This window comes from Triticum aestivum, chromosome 1B (assembly GCF_018294505.1).
Source record: "Triticum aestivum cultivar Chinese Spring chromosome 1B, IWGSC CS RefSeq v2.1, whole genome shotgun sequence".
Lineage (NCBI taxonomy): Eukaryota > Viridiplantae > Streptophyta > Magnoliopsida > Poales > Poaceae > Triticum > Triticum aestivum.
In genome coordinates this window covers 66,283,135-66,288,748 of record NC_057795.1, presented here as the reverse complement: position 1 = coordinate 66,288,748, position 5,614 = coordinate 66,283,135, and the positions used below count along the sequence as shown (strand labels likewise).

Below are 5,614 nucleotides of genomic sequence, written 5' to 3'. Positions count from 1 at the left end.
GCCACAGTTTGAGGCTTGTAGGCGCAATCTTACCCTTCTCAGTTCTTTAGAAAGTGGCTAAGATTGAGGGAGGGTGTTAGACTATGTATAGCTTCTGTACTTATGTACGTATATTGTACGTATTGTAACACATCCATTATATATAATGAGATAAGCCACCCCTAGAGGGTTGTGCTGGTTCCCCCAAAAACTTATTGTCTTACACTAGGGATGCAAATGGACAGCGTCGACGTTTGTCCCTGAAAGCATAATTAAAGGGAAACGTTTCCAGCCGGGACGCCGGCCGAAACGTTACGTCGGTCTCTCGCCAACCATCTGATCTTGATTAGATCTCAGGCCCACACGCCCCTCTGTGTACGCGTTTTTTCCGGCTCACCCACCGCTCCAGCGCTCAAACCTTATCCTCTTCTCTACATCGTCTTCTCCATTCGTTCTCTCTCTTTCTTTCTCTCCCTCACTGTCGCGCCGAACACGGTCTCTTCCTTGTCTTCTCCATGGCTGAGCTTTCTCCACCATCTTCCACGTCATGATCGGCGAGCCGCCTCACCATCTCTCCTTCCCACTTCAGCCACGGCGGCATAGACGAACTTCCGAGAGACGCCGTGAGTTCGTCCTAGTCACCCCGGGAAGTGCACGGTGAGCGTGCTGCTAGGAGAGGCGCCGGAATTGGGCCATGGCCATGCGAGCCATGGCGGTGTTACCTCGGGATGCTACAACGGTGCACCCGAAGACTGTGCTACAACCAGCATTAGCCAGACGATGACCACTGGAACGAGGTGTTGTCGGTACGACGGCTAGTCAAGGTTGCTGCAACCGGCACCTGAGAAAGCCACAACCAGTGAGAAAAAAGCTTCAACCGGAGGGAAGACGGAAGCTAGGGTCGGCACCATAGAAGCTGCAATGGGTGTTTGAGGAAGCTACAACCATTGATGGAAAAGCTTCAACTGGTGACAAAAAAGGCTTCAAGCAGAGGCGGCATAAGCTACGAACGACACAAAAAAGCTGCAACTGGCGTCTGAGAAAGCTTCAACCGGCACGGTGCACTGACGATGGTGCCAGAGGTGACGCCGGTGAGAGGCAGAGGATACACGGTGGTGCTGCAACGAGTCGGCTAAGAAGCTACGACCGGCCGATGAGAAGCTGCCGATCAGCAAGCACGAGCGGCCGCCGGCGAGCGCGGCGCCACGAGAGGCCAGCGAGCGCGGGTGGCCGGCAAGAGCTGGAAGCCGAGAACTAGCGGAGGCGGCCTGCGAGCGCGGAGTCCGGCATGTGCGCATGCGACTTCCCCCAGTGTTCTATCCTCCTCGTGTTGACTATTTTAGGGCGAGATCGTTAGAGCTGACGGTTACAGGTTGCATCAGAAGGCGCAGGAAGTTTTGATCCAACGCATGCACGGCGACCGGCCGAAATTAGGCCGGTCGACCGGCGCCTAGCGTTGGCCATAATTAAAACATGCACGGTTAAAAAAACAAAGATTATCGGCCGTTTGCATCCTTAAGCATAGCAGCTAGCTAGTGCTTCTTCGTCTCTCTTCTCTTTCGCTCAAATCGTCCTCTTCTCTATTTGGAGTTGAGGTTGGTTTGGCGCAGCTTGCGCTCCTCGGATAGCTTCCTGGCGAAGCGCGCGAGCGCCTCTTCGTTGGTTCCCTCGCCATTGACGGACTCATACATCCCTGTGTCAATGTTCACCCGGGACACATTCCTCTTGAGAAGATTCTTACCGATCCCGATAAGGGCCTCCATGTTCTCTTTGGTGGCGATGTCCACCGAGGACGTGTGCCCTGTGAGCAAGTCGTCCTAGATGCGTAGGTAGTTCTTCTCAATGCGCAGGGCCTGAAACAGCACGGCGGCGTGGATGTCGACCATGTCGGCGCTCGCATGAGAGAAGATGTCGATGAGTGGGGTGAAGCCGCCGTCATAGAGCCAGCGGAGGACGCCCCACTTGGCGCAATCGGGCGCGGTGTACTTCTCCGCCATCTTGGCGGACCCGGTGCCGATGGAGATGATGAGGTAGTTGCCGTACTCGGCGGGCTTGCCTTGCGTGAAGTCGGGCTTGCGGCGCAGCACCTCCTTGGTGATCATGGACATGGCAGCCATGGTGGGGTTGTTGGCGGCCACGCCGCCGTCGATGAGGTGGTACTCACGGTCTGGCAGCTTGCGAGACGGGTCATGGGTCGTGAAATAATGTGCCGGGAAGTAGGTGGGTGCGGCGGACGTGCTGATGCAGATGTCGGATAGGTGCGCGTTCTTGAGTGGGTCCACCTTGGCCTCGTACGTGTTGAAGATGATCGGCTGCAGGTACTTAACGTCGAACGTCGGGACGATGATGTTGGTGACGGTGTCGGCGACCGTGACGTCGTTGGTGAGGTTCTTGATCTTGTCGTGTAGGAACTTACCGTCGTACTTGGGACCCATCACCGCGCCAAACATATTTGCCATCGGGGTCAGGAATCCCCAGTTGTAAGTGAAGTAGTGGCGGAGCTTAGTGAGGATCAAATGGGTCATGGCCCCTCGAACCAAATTTATATCTTTACATAAACACATAAGTAACATCTAACGCTATTTTGACCAAATTAAGGAGTACAAGATATTAGCTTCCTCAACTATATTTAAGACTCATTTAGCCCTCAACATCGCCGCCGAAAGTCTGCCGGAACCAGAGTATGAAAAAACGTCTTACATTTTGAGACGGAGGAAGTAGAAGAGAAGGCACAAGTGCGTGCGTGCCGCCACCGACAGATTTCCGCCGGAAGTAGAAGAGAAGGAATACGTGCGTGCGTGCGTACCTTTTCTGCGGGAAGATCTTGGGCCCGTTGTCGAGGTAGAACTTGTTGATTTCCTTGGCCTCGAAGAGCGGCCGCTTGTTCTCGCCCGGCGCCGCCAGCATGGACGTGACCAGCGCGCCCGTGCTCGTCCCGGCGATCACGTCGAAGTAGTCAGCGATGCGCACATCCGGCCCGTCCAGCTCCTGTCAAGTCAAACACAACACACATCACCATCAATCAATCAACCAAACAATATAGGATGAGAGGAAGATGAGGTGCAGAGGCCGGGAGGGCGTACTATACCTGGATATTAAACAAGGGTTTTAGGGTTTGTGGCACACCTCCAACGCGGGGTGACCTTTTTATTATATAGACATGTACAACATAATTACAAGTGGGGCCCAGTATATATAGAGTCTAACACCATCCCTCAATCTTAACCATGCTCAGACGAATTCACTAGGTTGAGATTGCGCCTACACCCTTCAAACTGAGGAAGAGGCAATGGCTTCGTGAAGATGTCAGCAAGTTGATCTTTCGAGGAGATGAACTTGATAAGAAGCAGTTTCTGGGCAACACGTTCCCTGACAAAGTGGTAATCAACTTCGATGTGTTTGGTGCGAGCATGAAAGACTGGATTTGAAGACAAGTACGTCGCACCAATGTTATCACACCAAAGTACCGGCGGCTGCTTGTGAGAAATCTTCAACTCTCTGAGTAAGAACTGTATCCAAATAAGCTTTGCTGTGGCATTTGCAACTGCTTTGTACTCAGCTTCAGTGCTACTGCGAGACACCGTTGCCTGTTTACGAGCACTCCAGGCGATCAAGTTCGAACCAAGGAACACTGCATATCCCCCCGTTGATCGTCTGTCGTCCGGACTCCCAGCCCAGTCTGCATCAGAGAACGCGGAGAGCTCACCAGAGGGGGCCGGTTGCAGATGCAATCCATAAGAAGAAGTGGACCGGATGTAACGCAAGATGCGCTTAACTGCAGCCCAGTGAGAGTCTCGAGGAGCATGAAGAAACTGGCAGACCCGGTTGACAGCATAGGATATATCAGGACGTGTGATAGTCAAGTACTGCAAGCCACCAACAATGCTGCGATACTCAGTAGCCTCATCAGCAGGAAGGAGAGAACCATCATGAGCAGATAGTCTGTCAGTGGAGGACATAGGTGTAGTAGCTGGCTTGCACTGGAGCATACCAGACCTCCGAAGAATATCGAGAGAATACTTCTGCTGAGTGAGAGTCAAGCCAGAACCAGAGGACAAAACTTCAAGGCCAAGGAAATAGTGAAGCTGCCCAAGATCCTTAACAGCAAAGTCAGCACTCAAAGCAGAAACCAGGCGATCCACAGCATAGTCCGAGGAACTGACCAAGATGATATCGTCAACATAGACCACTAGGTACATAGTAATTGTAGGTTGCTGAAGAAGAAATAACGAGGTATCGGCTAGTGAGGGAACAAATCCATGAGCCCGAAGAGTGGTGCCAAGACGTGCATGCCAAGCACGCGGAGCTTGCTTCAGACCATAGAGTGCCTTAACAAGACGACATAGATGCTGTGGACGAGCTGGATCAACAAAACCTGGAGGTTGACGCATGTAAACCTCCTCCTCAAGAACACCATGAAGGAAAGCATTCTGAACATCAAGCTGACAAAGAGACCATCCACGGGTAATTGCCAGTGAGAGCAGAAGCCGAATTGTGGTCGGTTTGACCACTGGACTGAAGGTGTCCTCATAATCAAGGCCATGGCATTGCTTGAATCCTTTAGCAACCAGTCGAGCCTTGTATCTCTCGATGGAACCATCAACATGTTTCTTTACCTTGAAAACCCACTTTGAATCAATGATGTTGACACCAGCCTTGGGAGGAACCAGTCGCCATGTTTCATTCTTAAGAAGAGCGTGGTATTCTTGTTCCATCGCAGTACGCCAGTGTGGGATACTCAGGGCAGCCTGAAAATGCCGAGGCTCAACAGTAGGATCGGACTGGGCCTGCGCCATGCAAGTCACAAGCCAGGCCACCGTGCCATCCTTGCATTCCTTAGGACGAAACACTCCACTTTTGCTGCGTCTGTGAGGACGCAGCACCGGGGGCGGAGCGGGTGCCGAAACCGACGGTGAGGATGATGAAGGGGACGCAGCATCTGTCATGGCAGAGGCTGACGCAGTCGGTGGCGGTGACGATGAAGACACAACAGGAGACGCCGACCCACTCGAGGGCAACGCCGATACAGGCAAGCAGGACAAGTGCCGCACAGGCGACGATGATGACGCGGGACTCCCAGGCGTCGATGGCCCAGGCGTCGATGGCCCAGGCGTCGATGGCGGGGGGCTCCCAGGCGGGGACGGCCCATGCATCGATGCAGGTGACGGCCCAGGCGTCGATGGCGAGGACGCCGACGCAGACGAGACGGCCCGCTGGGCCGACGCACCAGTCAGCAGAGGCGGCGACTAGGCCGGAGTGGTGATGCGCGGTGCAGCAACCGCGGTCACGGGCACGGGCGGGCTCGTTGCATGGGACATGCACGATGCCAGCTGATCGACGTGAGCGGGCGGTGATGACGTGGCCGTCGGGGACGAGGGAGCCAGAGCGTCAACCTCATCCAGGAGCTGAAGCCGCGCACATCTCCCAATACCTGCACCATGGTTAGACAACAAAGAGGGCGAATGTGCAGCATCTACAAATTGATCAGGCAATATAGTGGATGGGTGCACTGGCGGTGTGGAGCTTGTGTCAGATGAGGGAAGAGCAGCAAAGGGAAAAACGTGCTCATCAAAAACAACATCTCGGGAGATATACACACGATTAGATGGGACATGAAGGCACTTATACCCTTTGT

The 5,614-nt window shown here is 53.9% G+C and overlaps 1 pseudogene; it reads right to left on the bottom strand.

Moving 5' to 3' along the window:
* Positions 1 to 1,451: 1,451 nt before the first annotated feature.
* LOC123086867 (patatin-like protein 1) lies at positions 1,452 to 2,948 on the bottom strand (annotated as a pseudogene).
* Between the last annotated feature and the right edge of the window lie 2,666 nt (positions 2,949 to 5,614).